This window comes from Primulina tabacum, chromosome 8, assembly GCF_025594145.1.
Source record: "Primulina tabacum isolate GXHZ01 chromosome 8, ASM2559414v2, whole genome shotgun sequence".
NCBI lineage: Eukaryota > Viridiplantae > Streptophyta > Magnoliopsida > Lamiales > Gesneriaceae > Primulina > Primulina tabacum.
Genome location: NC_134557.1, coordinates 33,250,431 through 33,273,828, shown reverse-complemented (window position 1 = coordinate 33,273,828; position 23,398 = coordinate 33,250,431).

Genomic DNA, 23,398 nt, shown 5'->3' with positions numbered 1-23,398 from the left:
CTTTTCCGCAGCATCATTCACAATCAAGGGCAAAAAATGACAGCCCCTATCAAACTTCTGCACAAACTCAGCAACAGATGAATCCCCCTAGAGGAGACTCATGAACTCCCTCTTCAACCTTGAACGAACGTCAGTAGTGAAATATTTATCGTAGAACACCCTCTTGAAATCCTCCCAAGTTAATGTCGCCAAATTCACTCCTCACTCCGCTCCCTCCCATCATAAGGAAGCGTCGCCCTTCAGCAGATAGATGGTACAACGAACTCGGTCAATGTCTGCCATATCCATGTAACGAAAGATCACCTCTAAAGACCTAATCCATCCTCAGCCACGAAGGGATCAATTTTGACAGAAAAATCAGCGGGATCCATCCTCCTAAATCGCTCATAGACTGCCTCCGGTCGAACCTTAGAAGCATTTCCAACATGCTGCTCTAGTAAACGAGCCATGCCGGCTAGTACACGGGCACTAGCATCCTGATTATGTGGAGGCTATGGAATCTCTTCCTCATGTCTATCCTCATCATTCCTACGCAAAATCCTTCTAGGAGGCATTTCTATATACGTCGTCCAAACCACGTAACCAACATGCATTTAACATTTTTCATGCAACATGCAACTAACATTTATATCATGTATCATGAAAGCATTTTAAACGAATTTTAGCATATAAAAGATAAAGCAGTAAAACTCACATATTTGAGGCGTGACTTCTTGAGCTTCTCCGAGTGACAGTACACAACACTTTAAGGAAAACCTTGTCTCTGATACCAACTGAAACGACCTCGACTTTTTTTTAAATCATAAACTCAAAAATACCAAATAAAATAAACTTTAACATTTTCATAAATCATAATTATTTAACATTTGAAATCTCAAGTGCATAAAAATATCCCTAAATCATCAACTAACAAAAAATTCTACGTCGACCTTTTAAAAGACAAATTAACATAAAATTAAAGCATAAAAATATCTCTAATAACTCTTATCTATCAAGCTAGTGCGGAAAATAAAGGTCCCTCGGGAGTGTACTGCCGCACTCGATCTACTCAAGCGTCAGCGCCTTCTCCAATCATCAAATCCTGCATTATTCAAACCTAGTGAGTCTAATGACTCAGCACATTCTAAACATGAGTAGCAAATAATACATATAAAATCACATGCATTGAAAATCATACTTTTACTTAAAATAATCTTTTGAACATAAATAAATCATTTAAAATCATTTTCAGCATAAATAAATCATATCTCGAAAAATCATTTTAATTGTAAAGCTTTCAATCCTTTATCATTTTGGGTGAAATTTGATCCTCGAAAGTGACTACTCTTTATCCTTTGGTCGACTGATTAGTCTTCAGCTCCACAAGGTCCATGGGGGTGGGCACTAGGCTACGCCATGGAAATACGATCGTCGGGGTCCCTCTGGGGCTTTTCCCGTAAACGAGGTCCTTCTGGGGCCTTTTCCCTCAAGACATCCCCACAAAATCATAAGTCAACCGTTTCTTCTTAAAACAGATCACCCACATAGCATATATCATTTGTTACAGTTAATTCACATCCCTCAAAATATTTTTCATCTTCTTTTAAAAGCATAAAATATCATAGATTTCCAAAATAGCATTTTTAGTAGTAAAATTTGCACAGCTTTACCATAAACAAAAAATAACGTATTTTAATAAAAATATCATTTAAATCATAAAATATTATTTAATATGCATTATGATCCTTCGGAACGCTGTCAAACTTTTACAAAATTTCCCAATTGTAAAATGACTGTTTTGTCCCTAGACGTAAAATTTCTCGATTTTAACCTTTTCTTATTTTAATGACATGTGCTTACCCCAAATAATTATTTTAGTTTAAATCTAATTTTTCATAATTTTATTCAGCTTAATTCGAGACTTTTAATTTAATTATTTAATTAACAATTCGTAAGACCTTTAAACCCCGCATAAATTCAAAACTTAATATTTTGATCTTAAATTTTAAATATAGACTTTTTATTACCTAAAATACCCTTGTGAGCCATGAACCACCCCCGTGGACTCATGGTTCAAGACTTTGTTCTTTAATTCTTGTTTTTGACCAATTATCAAGACCACCGAGCCATCTCGATTTCATCTAGCCACGGTCAGGGCCAACCCGGGCAAGACCCTATCCAACCCACCTAGGCACCCTATCGACCAGCCTTGACCCATAGAACTAGCCCCTAACTCGCGCAAATCATCCTGGACCTAGACCCTTGGCTGCGCTCTTGAAGCATACTCACGCCTAGGACTCTCCTACTCGAGCCACCAACGAGCCCACCTGACCCTCACCGACCTTGGACCATGCTCGGACCTAACCAAGCCCAACAAGCTGCGCACACGTGAGTTCCCTCCTAACAGCGCGCCATCACTGAACCAAGCCACAACTGCCCCAACCCTGGACCATCTTCCTTTGACCCTAAAGGACCGACCCTGAACCTACCTGCCCTAGCCCCGAGCCCCCTTGGCTGCTGCCATCCCCCACAGCTCGCGTGAGGAGCCCTTGCCCCACGTGACTCCTTCTAAGCTACGACCAAGGAGTCATAGCCATGATAGAACTCTTCCTAACCATGAACCACGTCCAGCACAGGCCCCAACCCAAGCCCTGGCCAGGCCGTGAGTCCCCATGCACAAACCGAGCTACTTGAATCAAGCCAACATGTAGGAAACCCTAGGTTCTTCTTCCCTTGCCATCCCTCGGTTTGCAGCCTTATTTTCCCTTTAAATTAATCATGTTTTAACCATATTTTATCTTGCGTTGGCATCGTACCCGTTGGAAATCATATCGTGATCACATATACGTAAAAACGTTGAAAATATTTGGCAAAATGTTTAAACCATCACACGTAAATATTTTTCATGCAAAAACAATTGAAACATGCATAATATGATTTGAATGATGCATAAAAGAGTTTAGAAAACGTACCTTTGCTTTTAAAACACTCGAATATTCAAACGTCGGTGAGGGTGCGAAGATGGACGACCGGTCGACGAAGAACCCTAGCTCTTCTTCCCAACCTTTACTCGAAAATTTTGTGTGTGTGTTGTGTGTTTTCCGCTGCAATATGGCTCCCAAAAGACCTAAGAGTTCTTATTTATAATTTAATTAACATGATAATGAGCTTGAGTTTTGAGCCTCCAAGTATAAGAGCAATTTGGCCTACTTAATTTAATTAAATTTGGCCCAATAACTCTTATTTAACTAGAACATAAAAATTTATAGAAATAGTTTCCCAAAATAATATTTTTGATCTTTTAAAAACTCTTTGTTTTCCCAAAACCGGCTTCCCGGGAAAAATCGAGCTCGTGTCGTAAAATAATTCGAACTCTAACATTTTTAGAAAAAATAAATCATTTTAATCATATTAGGAAGCCTTGAAAATATTTTTAAAAAAATATTTATTCTAGTCTTGGTCGTCCCCGGTCTCCTTTCCCCTGCTTATTATCGAATATTCTGGTAAAATCCTTCAATTTCTTGAAATCATGTCATATAATCATTTAATCATGCCATCATACCTTTAATCATATAATAAATATCATGCAAGCATTTAAAATTAATTAAATAAAACAATTAAGCAATTAAAATAATTTGCATGCATGTGGTTTACGTATGTTTGGCTTTTCGGACGTTAAAAGAGATCCAAAGTTTCTGAGATAGGATGGATACCTTGTTGGATGATTCTGAAGTCCTAGAGGTTACTCTGATTTCCAACATGAAGGATTCTCATGCCACTGGTCAGCAATTTCTGGGCCTTAAATATAACTATCAAATCTGGACTAAAAACATTTAGGAGGCCGAAAACACTCAGTCAGAGTGTCTGGACAAGTGGGAGAAGCTTTTGATTTTTTCAATGAATTTTGATTGAATAAGATGACATTTGACTATAGACAATGCTTTATGTCTTTTTTCATGGGATCTTTTTTGTAGAAAACTTTGCTAGTGTATTTCACCCACTTGAGTTTTTCTCTTATTTCGACTCCCTGTTTCCCGACATCATTTGTGTATATATTTCTTGTAAGTTTTTTTTTATGACAGGTAACACTGGACTGATAGCTGGACAAGGGCTGGCTTCCATTCCCTAATGTATTTGACATCTATGTATTGGTGTCACTCTGGGGAATCTCGTGACACAAGTAATCTGACCCTATATTTGAATTTATGTGATGCATTCACTCGAAATACTTGCCTCATCCCTAGCATTTATACATTGCATTTCAGTTATACTCCTTTCCTGCATACATGTCTATGCATTACATTTCGGTCGAACCCTTTTCCCACATATATTTCTATGCGTTACACTTCAATTAGACTTCTTTACCATATACACGTGTAACGTCCGAAAAACCAACCTACGTAAACTGCATGAATGCAAAAATGTTTTAATTGCTTAATTGTTTTATTTAATTGATTTTAAATGCCATCATGATATTTATTATATGATTAAATAATGATTGCATGATTAAATGATAATGTGACATGTTTACATGAAATTAAAGATTTTACCCGAATATTCGATAATAGGCAGGGAAAAGGAGACCGGTGACGACCAAGACAAGAATATTTATTTTTCATTAAATAATGACAAGGCTTCCTAATATGATTTAAAAATGATTTAATTTTCTTAAAAATGCTGGAGTTCGAATTATTTTACGAATCGAGCTCGATTTTTCCTCGAGAAGCCGGTTTTGGGCAAACAAAGAGTTTTAAAAGATCAAAAATATTATTTCATGGAAACTTATTCTATAAAATTTTATGTTTTAATTAATTAAGTGTTATTGGGCTCAATTTAATTAATTTAATTAGGCCCAATTACCCTTAAGCTTGCAAGCCCAAACCAAAGCCCATTTAACTTGCAAATTAAATTATAAATAAATATCCTAGGTCTTTTAACCTCACAATTGAACCATCAATCAGCCGAAATTCTCCCTTGCACACACTTGCAATTTTCGAAAAAAATATGAGGAAAGAAAAGATTGTGTTCTTCGTCGTCCGGTAGTCAAATGTCGCACCTTCGCTGAAGATCGTATATTCGAGCGTTATAAACGCAAAGACACGTTCTCTAAACTTTTTGTAAACATCATAAAAATCATAATACGTGTGTGTTTAATTGTTTCAGTATGAAAAAAATAGGTAATTTGATAACTTTTACGGTAGAACGTTTATACGATGTTTTTACGCTTTTATGAAAAACGTTTTGAATTCAACGAGTACGCTGCCAGAGTAGGATGTTATATGATTGAATTATGGACAAAACATGAAAAATTAATATGGAAATTCATGCTGGAACCGAAGGGAAACAACCAACCAATAGTTATCTAAGAAGCATGTGCATGGTGTGTCCTGTGGGGGTTCATGGGCTCGATAGTTTGCATGGGTTGTTGGAGCTCATCTAGGGCTGGTCCAAGGGCTGTGTTGGTCTTGGTCTAGGGCTAAATTGGGTCGTAGGGCGGCTAGGGTTCGAGTTTTGGGCTGGGGAAGAGTCCACGTGAAGAGGGACTCTCCCCCATGCTCGTGTATGTGCAGCAGCGGCCATGGGGGCTCGTTGCTGGGGCTGGATGACTCATGGTAGGTCCATCAGGGTCCAAGGGAGATGGGTAGGGGTCAGGCCAGGGTTGGTGTGGCTGGATTGGTTGCTGGCTCGAGAAAGCGTGAGGGAAGTTCTTTGTGCACGCAAGCTGCTGTTCTACTTCAGGTGGTTCGCGCACGAGTTTTAGTGGTTGGGCTGGTCTAGATCAAGTCTGGGCGTAGGTCCAGGGTTAGTGAGGGTCCGAGGTGGTCATTGGTTAAGGGGCTGGAAGAGTCCTAGCGGACTGGGAGATCATATGCGTGAGTTTCAACCATGCGCAGCTTCTGGTGCTTACATTGCTGGGCTTGTCCGTGGCTCAGAGGCTCGGGCTGAGGCTGGATCGGGTCTGGGACTAGTCTAGGGTCAGTAAGGGTCGAGAAGGGTCGATGGTTAACCAGCTGGAAGTGTCCTTGTTGGGTTAGGAGTCTTAGATGTGCAAGGAAACTCTTGCACACACCAAAGGGGTCAGGGGCAGTAGGCTTTTCGAGGGTCTAAGGGGCTGGTCAGGGGCTTGGGCTTGGTCAGTAGGGTTTCTAAGTGGGTTGGCTTTGGTTTGGCTCGAGGTGGATCGACCATGGCTCGAGTAAATTGGGAGATGGCTAGGGTGGTTTGATCAGTGGTCAATTTCGAATTATTAAGAAGTAAAATTAGAACCATGGGTCCACGGGTGCGGTTCATGGATCCCAAGGGTAGATAAATAATAAAAATGTTATGTTTAAAATTTGGGATCAAAATAATGAGTTTTGAATTTATCCGGGATTTAATCGTCGCACTAAACGTTAATTAAAGATTAATTGGAAAGCCTAGTTTTAAGCTTTATAAAATCATGAAAAATATATTTAACCTTAAATAATTATTTAGAGTAAGTCCATGTCATTAAAAGTGAGAAAAAGATAAAATCGAGAAATTTTACGTCTAGGGGCAAAACGATAATTTTACACTTAAGAAAATACGAAAATGCTTGGTAGCGTCCGAAGGATCATAATTCATATTAAATGATATTTTATGACTTAAAATGTGATTTTGATGAAAATATGTAATTTTATGATTTATTATTAAGCTGTGCAATTTCTACTGTTTAAAATGCTATTTTTGGAAAATATGCTATTTTATGATTTTTAAAGAAAGGAAAATTATTTTGAGGGATGCGAATTGACTGTGACATATGATATATAATTTGTGGGGGATCCGTTTTAAGAAGAAATGGTGAACTTACAATTTTATATTTCCGGGCGCTGACGATTGAGTGGATCGAGTACAACAATACACACCTGATGACCTTTATGTTTCCGAATTAATTAGATAGATTTATGATTTAAGGATTTATGTTAATGATTTTTATTAGAGATAATTTTTATGCTTTATTTTATTGTTAGTTGATCTTTGTGAAGGTCGATATAGTATTTTGGTTAGTGATGATTTAGGATTTATTTTATGCACTTAAGATTCCATATGTTAATTTATTATGATGGTTAGAAATGGTAAGTTATTTTATTTAGTATTTTTGAATTTATGATTTATGATTAGAAAAAAAGAAGAAGAAATCGAGGTCGTTTCAACACGTCTATGCATTACATTTCAATCGGACCCCTTCCCACGCTGTGCGTATTGACCTGTGCAGTGCTGTAGCTAACGCGTTAAGTATCCTGCCTGGGCCTGCTTGGAAAGACGGCACATACACGTCTATTTATACTGCTCTTGCATGTGGTGTTTCTGCTTTATGTTTGGTGATTGTTGTTTTGACATTGCGGTTTTTTGGTGTTGGTTTAAGAACATAGATGAGTTTGTATGTGTTGGATGTTGGAGTTATATTATGAGATAATCCAACAAATTCATTTATTTCATTTTGTAAAAATCATACTTCACAACTCCTCACACTTGATTATTATTTTAATTGATTTTACGATGAACAAAAAAGTATCCAATATGATTAAAAACGACCTAGTGGCCAACTTCATTCAACCATTCCCATCATTGAATAACGAGAAACCAATGTTTACAATAGTGGCCCTATGACCCACTTTGAGTAAAGTTTTAAAAAACAAAGAAACTGAATATATATAAAGGTGGCTAAAAGCCCACCCCCACAAGAAAATAGCATGTCGTTCTGCATAATATTTTCATTCTGTTTTGTCTTCTTTTTTATTTTCCTCAAGGCTGGTCGTGCAAGCTTAACCCCCACTTCCATGTCTCCTTCTGTCACACCATTCAAGTAGCCCGGAGGCTCACCCCATGGGATATCACTGCACAAACAAAATAAAAAATACACAAAAGTTTTCATATAGTCAACTTTATATATGCTCTTTCATAATATACGATAACTATAGCATCACACAAAGATATATGTGCAAGTGGTCAAGTGGCTCACCTCATGGGTTGTTACTGTTCAACTAATAGATTAATTAATTTACGAAGTGGCTGTGAAGTCCATTTTATCTACAATATTTCATAATATTCAAGCAATAATGATAACATAAACATATGCCAAAATGGCTATAAAGCCACCTCACTGCTGGATAAAATCCTTTCTACTTTCTTTACCCACACCTCGTTTTTTTTCTTCTCTCATACTTGGGACATAGGATTTCAAAACTTGTAATTTATGCATCTTTTATCTAGCTTGCCATCTAAACTTTCTTATCAACACACATTTCCCTCTAATACCTTATGCACCTTGAATGAAGCTTCCAAGTTTGGGGAGAGTTTACCCTACTCTCAATCCTTTATTTCTAAAGGTAGTATAGCCTTCCACACGATTTCCTCTTCGTGGAAACTTTTCTTGTTAAATCTCATGTTATAAATCCTTGTCACTTTATGCTTCTGTTATAGTAAAACATTGTATGATTGAATCCTCAACTTATCCACTTCTTTTAACTCTATGATCATTGCCTCCATGTAATGTTCAAGGAGAGTCTGTTTTGCTGCGCCACTCACATTGATGACATCATAATTTTCAATGGTAAAAATACATTGGGGCCAAATGTAAAGGCAAATGGACTTACCCCAGGGACAATTCTTTTAGATGTCCTACATGACCACAACATTTCTGACAATAACCTTGGCCAGTCCCTTGGATTCTCTTCCGTAATATTTTGTAAGATTTTATAAAAATCTTATTTGATAATTCCACCTGTCCATTGGAATTTGGATGATGAGGGAATGAGTTTATCAACTTGGTTCAATAATCTTTTGCAAATTCTCTCATCTCAGAACTGGTGAACGTAGTGCCCTAATCCATGTCAATGATTTCGTAACCCCAAATATGTGAATGATGTTTTTATTTGCAAATTTAATGACATCACATTGTTCTAATTTCTTTAAAGGCATTGCCTCTACCCATTTGGTGAAACAATCCATGTCCATAAGAATAAAAAAGTGTGCTTTAGATGATGCTGGGTAAATATTTCCTATTAAATCCATGGTCCAACCCTTGAATGACCATGGTTTGACCACGCTATGAACCTCGTCAACGGGGAATATTTGAATGTATAAAGGCCCGAAAATTCGTGTTTGAAAATTTGCGGAAAAATTTGAAATTTTCTTTTTAAAGTAATTAAAATGCCTCATTCATAATTAAACTGAGAAAAAGATCCAACATTCAAAATTTTGCAGCGGAAGTAATTATGGTTTGCAAAAAAAATAACAATAAAAAAAATAATTCAACAACTGATAAATTCTGAGTTTTGGAATAGAAATAATAAATGCTGAAAATGGGGTCCTCGGGTTCCACTACTGCTGACCCAAGATGGCTCACTGGTCCCCGCCCTCGGTCCTGACCTCATCAGTACCTACAACAATCAAGTCTAGTGAGTCTAAAGACTCAACATGCATATATTGTAAATAACGAGTAAATAATATAATAAAATTGCATGGAAGTAAAAATATCATGTCATGAGGCATAACGTGAAAATATCTTATCATGAGCAATTATAATACGTGCATAACTGAACTGAAAATCATAAGTGAAATATTTGCTCAATAGAGCCCTGCAATGAAATAGCATGTAATAAATTTTCTGTTGAGAATATGTTCTACGCAAGTGGCCCCTAAACTGAACTGAACTGACCTGTAAGTGACCACCGGGTGAAGTAATAATCGTCTGATCAGACTAATGCCACAGTATACTGGGTGGAACTGAACTAAACCGGTAAGTGACCACCGGGTGATACAATAATCCCATGATAGTGCAATGGCCACAAGCAATATCGCATATATCTCAAAAATGAATATTTTATGTTCTTGCACGTAATGTAAATAAACTACGTAATTAAATATCCTGTATTAATTTTACCGAATGGGTTGGATCGTTCCCAGGCTCGCTGCGACCTAAATCTCACATGAAAAATATGCAAATAGTTCAACTTGACCAAACTTTCCGAACCAACACCGAACCAACACCGAACCATCAGTTAGTCATGATCAAAATACACCAAAAATGATGAAATAATGCTCCAAAAATGATACAAGTCGAAATTTTGGTGAATAAGAGCCAAAACATGAAACGCTCTTTCGAGAGTCAATTTGGCACATCGCACTGAAATTTCTCGTACGACCTCTAAACTTAACCAAATCACAAACAGTCAAAAACACGACCTTCTTAACTCTATGAGGCACCGTCCAGTCCAAGGCCATAGGCTAAAATCCAACCAAGAACCCAAACGAGCCTCTGAACCGAAGCAGCAAGTTGCTGTCCAAAAATTCCAGCAACCGCACTTGTGCTTACATTGCTTCGTTTGCGAGACTATTGGCCATTGGGGCTTGCACCACCAACCAGAGCCTCTTCCCAACATCCTAAGGAACGGTTTGAACCATGGCTAAGGTCCCTAGGCCAGCCACAATTTGAACCACACCAGACATGCGACAATACTCCCAGCCGAGAGCAAACCTGCGCGCGTGGGGCATTGCTATTGTTTTGCTATCATGGATCGTTCCAGTGGTCATTTGATTGACCATGGCACGATCTAGAAATCAAGGGGTATGGTATGAACCAGTGGCTAAGGGTCAGAGGTCAACCAAGATCCACACCACTCCACAAAACCGAAACATTACATGCAGTAAGGGGAAGGGGCCGAGGGGCTGTTCTTGTTGCTTCTATTTGAAAACCGATTACCCCATGGACCAAGCCTCGAAAAGGTGACTTGGTCACGTCTTAGACACGATAGGGAGGTGTTCTAACCATGGCTATAGGCCCCTAGGGCAGGCAAGATCAGGAACTTTCTCCCTTGACAGCAATAGTAAAAATCGAGACTCAAAGGGGGCATGTTCGGGGTGTTGCTGTCATTACTGATTTCCAGCGGATATGGGACTTGAATGAATAGACCAACATGGTCCTAATACATCCTAGTACATGCCTAGGAACAGCCTTGGGAGCCTGGACACGAGCCAACCACCTGAAAACATCAAACAATACCCAAAACCGTGAAGCAATGAAGTGACCGTAAAATTCTGCACATGATTTTCGAAAAGTGCTGATATGTATTTCGGTTTTCATGCAATTATATCATGTACATGTGATGTTTAAAAATACATATATGGCTTGATTGAAGAGTAAAAGAAACGACAACGCGGCGTGGAGGAGACGGAGTGCTCTTTTCTTTTCTCACTTTCTCTCTTATTTTTCTTTTGAACCTCACGATTTCTTGGCTGGGTTTTCTTCTGAATATGCTCTGAATTTCGAGATTGGGGGAGAGGGAAATGTCTAGGGAAGAGGATGGGAAGTTTGCAAGATAAAAGGGATGAATGAATCTTGCTATCTTAGTTGTTGGTGAGATAATGGAAATGATTTGCTATCAAAAAGATTTTGAGGAATATTTTCTAGGGTGAGGGCCGAATTCTAGCTTAGTAAAGTGAGGGAGGATATTGCTTAATTGTTAATTAGTGGTGATTAAAATGAAGGGTATTATCTACTATGCAAAGAATAAGGAAATGAATCAAAGGAATGAGTTGCCAAAAGATTTGAATCTAGAAATGGTGATGGCCGAAATTTAGTAAAAAAAATGGGTAGGAAAATTGCTTAATTAATAATTATTGAAGATTAAATGTTGAAGGATTATCTATCTAGAAAAGGTTAAGGAAAGATAATAAAGAAATGGGTTGCCAAACTAATTTAAATCCTTTATAATAAGGGGTGACCGATTTTTTTTTATTTTAAAAGTAAGGGAAAAGTTGCTAGATAACATGGTAGAAATATTGCTTAAATAATAATTAAATGATGATTAAACGTGATGGAATTATCTCCCAAGAGAAGATAAGGAAATAAATTAAAGATGGAGAGTTGACAATATTTAAACCTTTTTAAAGTGCTATGGCCGAAAATTTTAATAAAAATGGAGTGGAAAATATTTCTTAGTTATTGAATTTTAAATCTCTAGTGTTTTATTTACCCATTAAATATTTTAGTGAATTAAGAAGTTGATTATTGAACTTTATTTACTACTCTTCTCAAATTATTTAAATAATTCCTTAAACATTCTTTTACATTAAACTAACTTATTATTTATCTTAAATAAATTCTATGAATGTTTTCTTAATATTAAATTTTATCTCAATACTCCAACTCCAGTCCGGCCTCACTTATTTAACTGAAAAAGATAACAATTAAACTACTGCATGAAATAATAAAATTTAAAGAAATGAATTTAAGTTTTCATGCATAAAAATCATTTTAATTTAAATACTAGAATTATGCATGGCTTATACGTAGTCTAATTTACGGGTTCTACAGAATGTTTCCATGCTTTTGACAGGACGAGCATCCCTTGGAATATTTGATGCAATCCTTCAGAATGGATGTCCAATAATAGTTATGCCTTCTGATCAACCATCTCATCTTTACTTCAATTGGTGTCCTCCACAAATTGCCTCATGAAATTGCTTCATGATCTCCAATACTTCTACAAATCCTATGCATCGCATGAGCAATCAATCGAGCTCTTCCTTGTACAAGTATCATTTCACAATTATGTAGTTGATAGCTCTCATTTTCAGACCATAAGAAATATCTCTTCCAGGAGAATCCAATACTTGTTTTATTTCATCTCTCCAATCACTCACTAAATTAATATCCAAATTAAGTGTCTCAACCTAGATATACCTCTTTGGAGAATTGAGAGGTGGTTTCTTTTCTTAATCAGCATAATCTTGTGTGTAAGTTTATGAGACATTTTCAGTCCTGATGCAACTTGAGCTACTTATCTGCCTCCCAATTTTCCTGCCTTAGCATATGAATATTATAAAAATAATCCTTCATCTGATTTAACATCGAATGCTGTTAAGTGATTTTCACCATTATTATGAACAAAACAGTTACACCCGAAGATTTTGAAATAGGAAACCACACTTTTCTTACCATGCCAGATTTCATATGGCGTTTTCAAATGATTTTTGTTAATTGTTGATATGCTTTGAGTATAACACACGGTGTTAAATAATTCTGCCCAAAATCTTTGAGCGATACCAGAATCAGCTAACATTGTTCTCGCTGCCTCCTTAGGAGTTCGATTTCTTCGTTCAGCTACACCATTCTGTTGTGGTGTTCTTGCAGCAGAGAACTTCTTAAGTTTTCAAAATATTGAGACAAAGTCTGATTGAAAAATTTAGTTCCAAGATCGGATCTTATTCTATCAATCTCGACTGATTTTTCTTTTAAAAATCTCTTAAAGATTTTGATTAGTTGTGAAGCAGTTTGATCCTTTGTTTTTAGAAAAATGACCCAAGTAAATCTTGAGAAATCATCAAAAATCACGAGAGTGTATTTCATTCCCCTTAAGCTCATGACAGGTATTTGACCGAATAAGTCCATATGCATCAGTTCTAAGCATCTGGTTGAAGATTTAATACCTTTATTTTTAAAAAGAGGATCTAGCTTGCTTTCCATACTGACAAGTTGAACAAATTTTATCTTTTGAAAATTCACTTTTGGGCAAGCCTATAGAGGCCCGAAATTCGTACTTGAAAATTTGCGGAAAAATTTAAATTTTCTTTCAAAATAAGTAATTTACCTCATTCGTAAAATGAACCGATAAATAGAGTTTAATGTTCAAAATAGCACAGCGGAAGTAATTATTGTTTGCAAAATAACAATTTAAAATAATCCAACAAAGATAAAATGTTTGGGCATGAAAATGGTAAATGATGAAAATGAGGTCCTCGGGTTCCACTACTGCCGACCCAAGATGGCTCACTGGTCCACGCCCTCGGCTCTGACCTCATCAGTACCTACAACAATCAAGTCTAGTGATTCTAAAGACTCAGCATGCATATATCGTAAATAACAAGTAATAATAATAAAATTGAATGCATGGTAAAAATATCATGAGTCTGGCGTAACGTAAAAATATCATGTCATGAGTAATTATAATACGTGCACAACCGAACTGAAAATCATAAGTGAACTGGTTGCTCAATCGAGCCCTGTAATAAAATAATATGTCATAAATTTTCTATTGAGATTATGTTCTACGCAAGTGGCCCCTGAGCTGAACTGAACTGGATCGCCTGATCAGCACTAAACCACAGTATACTGGGCGATAGAGATCATCACAGCCCTTGGACTGGATATCGGTACCAATAAATGAACTGAACTGAACCGGTAAGTGACCACCGGGTGAAGTAATAATCACATGATAATGAAGTGGCCACAAGCAATATCGCATAAATCTCAAAAATGAATATTTTATATTTTTGCACGTAATATAATTAAATAACATAATTAAATATCCTGTATTAATTTTTTTCCGAATGGGTTGGATCCTTCTCAGGCTGACTGCGACTTAAATCTAACACGAAAAATATGCAAATGATTTACTTGCTCAAACTTTGTAATTGACTCCCAAAACGAGACAATTATGCCCAATGACTTGGTATTTAATCATTACTCCGTGCCAACCCGAACCAACACCGAACCATCGTTTAGTCATGATTAAAATACACTTAAAATGATGAAATAATGCTCCTAACATTTCAGTACTTCGAAATTTAGTGAATGGAGGCCAAAAACAGGAAACGCTCTTTCGAGAGTCACTTTGACACATTGCACCGTAAATTCTTGTACGACCTCTAAACATAACCGAATCACAAATGGCCAAAAACATGAACTTCCTAACTCAATGAGGTACTATCCAGTCCAAGGTTATAGGCTAAAAGCCTACCAAGAACTCAAACGGTCCTCTGAACCAAAGCACCACTTGCTGTCCCCAAAATACAGCAGCAGCGCTTTCGTTTCCTTGCCTCGTTTTCGAGACTATTAGCCATTGGGGCTCAAACCACCGACCAGGGCCTCTTCCCAACATCCTAAGGAATGGTTTGAACCATGGCTAAGGGCCCTAGGCCAGCCACAATCCAATCCATCACCCTTGACAACACACGCCTCACCCGAGAGCACACCACCAACGTGTGGGGTGTTTTGCTTGTTCTTGTTGTCACGGACCATTCCAGTTGCCATTTGATTGACCATGGCATGATATAGAAATCATGAGGTATTGTATGGACCATGGCTAAGGGCCCTAGGCCAACCAAGATCCATACCAACCCATGACCGAACACACACACACATGCAGAAAATGAAGGGGATCGAAGGGGGCTGTTCTTGTTTATTTTTAAAAACCGATTGGGACGTGAACCAAGCCATGAAAGGCCATCTTGGTCACGTCCTAGACATGTCAAGGAAGGGTTCTAAGCATGGCTACAGCCCCTAGAGCAGCCACGATCAGAACACTTGCCTTAGACCAAAAATCGTGCAACCCGAGACTCAAAATGCCTTATGGACGAGTTGCTGTCACCATTCGGTTTTGCTGGGATGAATGGCATGCAACCAATGAATTAAACCCTTCCTAGCACACCCTATAACATGACCAACAGCAGCCTTGTACATATGGAACGAGCCAACCCTGAAATCAAAAGGAACATATCCACGTGAAGCACAAAGATGGGAACCGAAAATATTCTGCACTATGTTAAAAGAAATTGTCATAAAGATTTCGGTTTTCTTGCAATAAAATCATGTGCATGTGATGTTTAAAAATACCTATATGGCTTGATTGAAGAGTGAAAAAAAATATAGACATGCCTTGGTTTGTTTTGAACGAAAAACAAACGAAACGACGACGCGGCGCGGCGGAGACGGAGTGTTCTTTACTATCTTGTTCTTTCCTCTTGTTTCCCACAAATTTTCTCTCGGTTTTCCTCCCTAGGACTCACGATTTTTCTCTCAAGAATGCTCTGAAATTCGGTTATAATGGTGGGGAGGGATTGGCTAGGGGGAGTTTACTAATTAAATGTGATACAAAATGGCAAGCCCCTAAATTTCTATCCTAAGTTGTTAGCTAGATAAGAATGAGGTATCATTAGGTGGGATTGAGGGGTGATATGGTGACCGATTCCTCCTACTCAAACAAGGATAAGATATTGATTGATTATTAATTAATGGTGATTAAAAGTGAAAGGGTTATCATACCAAGAAATAATAAGGAAAGAGTCAAAGGTGGTGAGTTGCCAAAGAAATATTAAATCACCTATGAGGTGGCCGAAATTAGGCTATTAAGTGGAGGGGAAATATTGCTTAAATAATGTATTTTAAATCTTTAGTGTTTTATCTACCCATTAAATATTTTAGTGAATTGAGAAATTAATTATTGAACTTTATTTACTACTTATCTCAAATTATTAAATAATTTCTCAAACATTCTTTTACATTAAATTGACTTATTATTTATCTTAAATAAATTCTAAGAATGTTTTCTTAATATTAAATTTTATCTCAAAACTCCAACTCCAGTCCGGCCTCACTTAATTAACTGAAAGGATAACCAATAAACTACTGAATAAAATGATTAAATTTAATGAAAGAAATTTAAATACTCATGCAATAAAAAACATTTTAAATTAAATACTAGAAATTATGCATGGCTTATACGTAGTCTAATTTATGGGTTCTACAACTCTCCCCTCCCTTAAAAGAAATTTCGTCCTCGAAATTAAAACTTACCGAATAACTCGGGATACCGACTCCTCATCTCTGGCTCAGACTCCCATGTAGCTTCCTCCTCTGAATGGTTAAGCCATTTGACTTTCACTCGCTTAACCAGCTTGTTCCGAAGCTTTTTCTCCTGTCTGTCTAAAATCTGCACTGGTCTCTCTTCATAAGACAGGTTCGGAGTAAGCTGCAACGGCTCAAAGTTCAAGACATGCGAAGGATTTGCCATATACGTCCTCAGCATAGAGACGTGGAAAACATTGTGTACTCCGGCCAGATTCGGCGGAAGAGCAACACGATAAGCTAACGTCCCAACCCTGTCGAGGATCTCAAATGGTCCAATGAATCTCGGACTGAGCTTCTCTTTCTTCCTAAATCGCATGACACCCTTCATATGTGCTATCTTCACAAAGACATGGTCGCCAACGGCAAACTCTAGATCTCTCCTCCTCTGATCCGCATAACTCTTCTGTCGACTCTGAGCAGTCCTCATCCTATCACGGATCTTGACTACTACATCGACAGCCTGCTGAATAATCTCCGGACCCAACTCTGATCTCTCCCATACTTCATCCCAATGAACAAGAGATCTACACTTACGGCCCTATAGACGACTGGAAACTGTTGTTATAGGTGAACTCCACTAATGGCAAGTTCGACTCCCAACTCCCAGAGAAATCCATAACACAAGCACGGAGAAGATCCTCCGAAATCTGAATAACTCGCTCTGACTGCCCATCTGTTTGAGGGTGGAAAGCTGTGCTAAACAACAACTTCGTACCCATAGTCGAATGCAAACTCTTCCAAAATGAGGAAGTAAATCTGGGATCTCTGTCAGACACTATAGAAACTGGAATACCATGAAGTCAGACTATCTCCCGGATATACAACTCTGCATACTGAATCATGGTGAAATTCGTCTTGATAGGCAAGAAGTGCGTTGATTTGGTAAGACGATCAACAATCACCCAGATAGCATTTGATCCTCTGACTGACTTTGGTAAACCGGTCACGAAGTCCATGGTAACATTCTCCCACTTCCACTCGGGAATAGAAAGAGGCTTGAGCATACCTGCTGGTTTCTGATGCTCTGCTTTCACAAGCTGACACGTCAGACACTCGGATACAAACCGTCTGATGTCTTTCTTCATCCCCGGCCACCAATACAATAACTGCAGGTCTTTGTACATCTTCGTACTCCCAGGGTGAATGATAGAATATCTGCTCGAATAGAACCACTGCTAGGAACCCACATTCTGTCTCGGTATCTCACAATACCGTCGCTGACTGTATACAGGACACTGCCCTTGGCCTCATCTCTCTGCTTCCACTTTGTAAACTGCTCATCTGCTAACTGACCACTGCGAATACGATCTAGAAGAGAGGACTGAATAGTCAAGGTAGATAGACGGGGAACTCTACCTCGAGGATAAGTCTCTAGATCAAACCTCTGCATCTCAGACTGAAGAGGTCTCTGAATCGTCAAATGAGCCATCACTGCGACCTTCCTGCTCAATGCATCCGCAACTACATTAGCTTTGCCCGGGTGGTAGCTAATGTCACAGTCATAATCCTTCACTAACTCCAACCAACGCCTCTGACGCATATTCAGCTCTTTCTGCGTAAAGAAGTACTTGAGGCTCTTGTGGTCGGTAAAGATCTGGCACTTCTATCCATACAAATAATGCCTCCAAATCTTCAAGGAAAATACCACGGCAGCCACCTCTAGATCATGGGTAGGGTAATTCTTCTCATTGATTTTCAGCTGACGAGAAGCATACGCTATCACCTTCCCATGCTGCATCAATATTGCGCCCAAACCGATCTTCGAAGCATCGGTATACAACACAAAATCTCCGGGCCCTGACGGCATGGCCAAAACTGGTGCTGAGATAAGAGCTTGCTTCAAAGTATCGAAGTTCTTCTGACACTCCTCGCTCCACACAAATTTAGCATTCTTCTTGGTCAATGATGTGAGTGGAACTGGCAATAGAGGAGAATCCCTTAATGAACTTCCGATAATATCCTGCTAGCCCAAGAAAACTGCGGATCTCTGATGCATTCTGCGGCACAACCCAATCTCTGACTGCTGCAACCTTCGCTGGGTCTACCTCAATACCGCTGCTAGAAACAATATGGCCTAAGAATGCCACCTTCTCTAACCAGAACTCGCACTTACTGAACTTGGCGAATAATTTGTGCTTCTGCAAGGTCTGCAACACTGTGGTCAGATGTCTGCTGTGATCCTCCTGATTCTTAGAGTAGACGAGAATGTCGTCTATGAATACTATCACAAACTGATCAAGATACGGCTGAAATACGCGATTCATGAGATCCATGAAGATCGCTGGCGCGTTCGTCAAACCGAACGGCATCACAAGGAACTCGAAGTGGCCATAACGAGTCCTAAAAGCAGTCTTGGAAACATCGGCATCTTTCACCCTCAACTGGTGATAACCGGAACGCAGGTCAATCTTCGAGAATACCGAAGCTCCCTGCAACTGATCAAATAAATCTTCAATCTTTGGAAGTGGGTATTTGTTCTTCATTGTCACCCTGTTCAACTCCCGGTAATCAATGCAAAGCCTCATAGAGCCATCCTTCTTCTTCAAAAATAAGACTGGCGCGCCCCGTGGAGAAAAACTCGGGCGAATTAACTCCTTGTCAAGAAGTTCCTGAATCTGCTTCTTAAGTTCTGCCATCTCTGTCGGTGCTAGTCGGTACGGTGCTTTTGAGATTGGAACCGTACCTGGCATAAGCTCAATGGAAAACTCCACCTCTCTCTCGGGTGGCATACCAGAGACGTCCTCAGGAAAAACGTCTAAGAAGTCTCTAACAATCGGAACATCTGAAGCTGACTGACTGGGTGCCTCGGGGACAGATACAAAAGTTGCTAAAAACGCCCGACACCCTCTATGCATGAGCTTCCTAGCCTGGACACAAGGTATAATGCGCGGTAAAGGAAAGTACCTGTCTCGCTCAAATAAGAACTGCTCCATCCCAGGCGGTCGGACTAGAACAGATCTCCGCTGGAAGTCTATCAACACTCTGTTCCGCAATAGCCAGTCTATCCCCAGAATTATGTCAAACTCTGGCATCGGCAATACGATCAGATCCGCATAAACAAGGTTGCCATGAAGCTCGAGGTCTATGTCTCGGATCACATTGGTAGCTGTCATCTCCTCTCCAGAAGGCAGTACTACTGAATACGCCACATCTAACCCGACGGTCTTGACCTTGAGGAAGTTAGCAAAGACCTCCGAAATAAACGAGTGAGTAGCCCTTGAATCTATCAAGGCTTTCGTAGCGGAACCAGATATAAAAATTCTCCCTGAAAGGTTGAAACATCAAGCTGAACCCAATTTACTAGAACTAACCTATAGACATGCAAAGACCAGAGTTCTTCTAAACTAAATTCCTGAAAATAATACGGATTAGAGCATGCAACCCTATCATCAATTCTAAGTTCAAAATATTAACCCAGATTCCCAAAACATCGAATTTCAAATATAAACTTAAAGCTGTAAGATACCTGTCATGAGCATGGTGTCTGGGTTCGTCTCCGCTGCATGGAGAGCAAAGACTTTGCCTTGGGTAGGCAGACTTCCCTGTGGGCATTGCGGTAGCAAGTGGTCTGGACTACCACACTTGTAACACTTCCCGGAACCATACATACATGCTCCAAGATGGCGGCGTGAGCACTCGGGACAGACTGGGTGCTCAAAGGTCCTTGGGACTGCACGTCCCTATTGCTGCTGCCTCTGTCCTCTGTTCTTGGGTGGGCCGTGGAAAGGCCTCTTGTTCTGATGCTGCTGCTGAGGAGGAGGAGGACGGTGTGGTACTGGAATCGGTCGCTTACCCTGACGATCCCTCTCAATGTCATGCTGGTCCTGCTCTGCAGCTAGAGCTCTGGAGACGTCAACATCATAAGTAGTAGGGCCAGCCACCCTAACATCGCGGCGCAAGATCGGCCGCAGACCATCCATAAAATGTCTCAGTTTGGCTCCAGCATCACTGGCGATCAGGGGCACAAAGTGGCAAACCCTCTCAAACTTACGGACGAACTCCGTAGCAGTCAGATCTCCCTGCCTCAGGGTCATTAACTCCCTGGTCAACCTGGAACGCACCTCATCAGTAAAATATTTGGAGTAGAATACCTCCGTGAAGCGCGTCCAACTCAGTGTAGCCAAGTTCAAAGCTACTGATGCTCCTTCCCACCATAGGCGTGTATCTCCTCCGAATAGATAGGTGGCACAACGAACTCTGTCTGCATCTCCAAGCTCCATGAACTCGAAGATAACCTCGAGGGACTTAATCCAGCCCTCGAAAATCATGGGATCAGACGTCCCTGAAAACTCCTTCGGACGTATCTTCATAAACCGCTCATAAGTAGCCTCGGGCCCTGTCAGCCTGGCTGCCACAGCATTGTTCCCCGCAAATTGTGTGAAGAACTGAGTCATCCCAGCTAGCATCTGGGCATTCATGTTAGGTGGAGGGGGTGGAGGTCCGTTCCTCTCATGTCTCTGATCCTCCTTGTCCTCCTGGCGAGGCTCATCATCTCTCGCACGCTCAAGAATGCGTCTAGGGGGCATACTGTTCCATACATAACCCATATGTAACTAACATGCATAATTTCCATAATTTCTTTAAAATTTTAAATAATACTGAATAATCAAAATCTGAACATAAAATATTTCATGAGAACATGCTGTTAAAATATTTCATGCTGTAAACGAAATGCATAAATGTAAAACTTACATACCGAAGACGTAACTTCGTGAGCTTCTCGTGGTCAGTAGTAGTACAACCCTCTACAAGAACATAGGCTCTGATACCAGCAATAGAGGCCCGAAATTCGTACTTGAAAATTTGCGTAAAAATTTAAAATTTTATTTCAAAATAAGTAATTTGCCTCATTCGTAAAATGAACCGATAAATAGAGTTTAATGTTCAAAATAGCACAGCGGAAGTAATTATTGTTTGCAAAATAACAATTTAAAATAATCCAACAAAGATAAAATGTTTGGGCATGAAAATGGTAAATGCTGAAAATGAGGTCCTCGGGTTCCACTACTGCCGACCCAAGATGGCTCACTGGTCCACGCCCTCGGCTCCGACCTCATCAGTACCTACAACAATCAAGTCTAGTGATTCTAAAGACTCAACATGCATATATCGTAAATAACAAGTAATAATAATAAAATTGAATGCATGGTAAAAATATCATGAGTCTGGCGTAACGTAAAAATATCATGTCATGAGTAATTATAATACGTGCACAACCGAACTGAAAATCATAAGTGAACTGGTTGCTCAATCGAGCCCTGTAATAAAATAACTTGTCGTAAATTTTCTGTTGAGATTATGTTCTACGCAAGTGGCCCCTAAGCTGAACTGAACTGGATCGCCTGATCAGACTAAACCACAGTATACTGGCGGTAGAGATCATCACAGCCCTTGGACTGGATATCCTTACCAATAAATGAACTGAACTGAACCGGTAAGTGACCACCGGGTGAAAGTAATAATCACATGATAATGAAGTGGCCACAAGCAATATCGCATAAATCTCAAAAATGAATATTTTATATTTTTGCACGTAATATAATTAAATAACATAATTAAATATCCTGTATTAATTTTTTTCCGAATGGGTTGGATCCTTCCCAGGCTGACTGCGACTTAAATCTAACATGAAAAATATGCAAATGATTTACTTGCTCAAACTTTGTAATTGACTCCAAAAACGAGACAATTATGCCCAATGACTTGGTATTTAATCATGACTCCGTGCCAACCCGAACCAACACCTGAACCATCGTTTAGTCATGATTAAAATACACTTAAAATGATGAAATAATGCTCCTAACATTTCAGTACTTCGAAATTTAGTGAATGGAGGCCAAAAACATGAAACGCTCTTTCGAGAGTCACTTTGACACATTGCACCGTAAATTCTTGTACGACCTCTAAACTTAACCGAATCACAAACGGCCAAAAACATGAACTTCCTAACTCAATGAGGTACTTTCCAGTCCAAGACGATAGGCTAAAAGCCAACCATGAACTCAAACGGTCCTCTGAACCGAAGCACCACTTGCTGTCCCCAAAATACAGCAGCAGCGCTTTCGTTTCCTTGCGTCGTTTTCGAGACTATTGGCAATTGGGGCTCAAACCACCGATCAGAGCCTCTTCCCAACATCCTAAGGAATGGTTTGAACCATGTATAAGGGCCCTAGGCCAGCCACAATCCAATCCATCACCCTTGACAACACACGCCTCACCCGAGAGCACACCACCAACGTGTGGGATGTTTCACTTGTTCTTGTTGTCACGGACCATTCCAGTTGCCATTTGATTGACCATGGCATGATATAGAAATCATGAGGTATTGAATGGACCATGGCTAAGGGCCCTAGGCCAACCAAGATCCATACCAACCCATGACCGAACACACACACACATGCAGAAAATGAAGGGGATCGTAGGGGGCTGTTCTTGTTTATTTTTAAAACCGATTGGGACGTGAACCAATCCATGAAAGGGCATCTTGGTCACGTCCTAGACATGTCAAGGAAGGGTTCTAAGCATGGCTACAGCCCCTAGGGCAGCCACGATCAGAACACTTGCCTTAGACCAAAAATCGTGCAACCCGAGACTCAAAATGCCTTATGGACGAGTTGCTGTCACCATTCGGTTTTGCTGGGATGAATGGCATGCAACCAATGAATTAAACCCTTCCTAGCACACCCTATAACATGACCAACAGCAGCCTTGTACACTTGGAACGAGCCAACCCTGAAATCGAAAGGAACATACCCACGTGAAGCACAA